Genomic DNA, 870 nt, shown 5'->3' with positions numbered 1-870 from the left:
GATACGGGGGGGGGGCATGGGAAGCAAACTTGGGCTTCCATGGGCAGGGAGGGGGGGGTCCCCAGCCCCCTTTGAAGCCCCCATAAAAGGGTCCAGTATAAAGGGAAGGGAAAGTCAAAGGAACAAAGAGAGCGGCTAATCCTGGTGTGAGCAAACAGCCCCGTTTGCTCAGGGCCCAGCTGGCCCCGGGGCCAGGGAAAGGAGCACAGCGGGGCTCTGGGGGTGCCAGGCAGCGGGGGACCCCTCCCCGAGCACAGGCAGACCCCGGGAGCTGGGTGCCCCCTCCCCCCCCACCCCCAGAGCCTGGTTGGATTCACATTTGTGAATTGCCAATAAACATCTGTGGGCAAATCTCGCTCCCCACGCCCTCCCCACGTCCCGGGGCAGAGCACCTTGGCCCGGGTGGGGGGGATGTCTGGCCGGATTTCCCCCCCCCCTCCATCCTGCGGGGCGGTGAAGGGGTTAATGCCAGGCGGCCGAGCCGCAGGTGGGCGCAAGAATGAAATTCCTTCTCGCTGTCCTGCGAAGTCTGGGCACAAATATTTGCCTGCATGTCCGGTGGGGAAGGGGGGGAGACCACCATCGCTCTGGGAGCTCGCTAATCCCCACGCCAAACACGGCTCCCCCTGCCCCCCACCCTCTTCCCGCCGGGGTCGCCCCACAGGGCCTCTGAGGAGGGGACGCTGGAGAGAGGGGGACACCAGCACCTTTGGGTGCTCCTGGAAGCGCTATGGGGTTGGGAGGGGGCACGGAGCCTCCGGGGCAGGGCCAGGATCCACTCAGCTCTGGCAGACGAGGCTGCTTTGGGGGTCTCCATCCCTCTCCCCGTGCCCAGCGCAGCAGGAGGGGGCGAGGGCCCCAACCCCCCCC

This window comes from Calidris pugnax, unplaced genomic scaffold (assembly GCF_001431845.1).
Source record: "Calidris pugnax isolate Ruff unplaced genomic scaffold, ASM143184v1 scaffold94, whole genome shotgun sequence".
In the NCBI taxonomy this organism is placed as follows: Eukaryota; Metazoa; Chordata; class Aves; order Charadriiformes; family Scolopacidae; genus Calidris; species Calidris pugnax.
Note: the sequence above shows the minus strand (reverse complement) of the source record.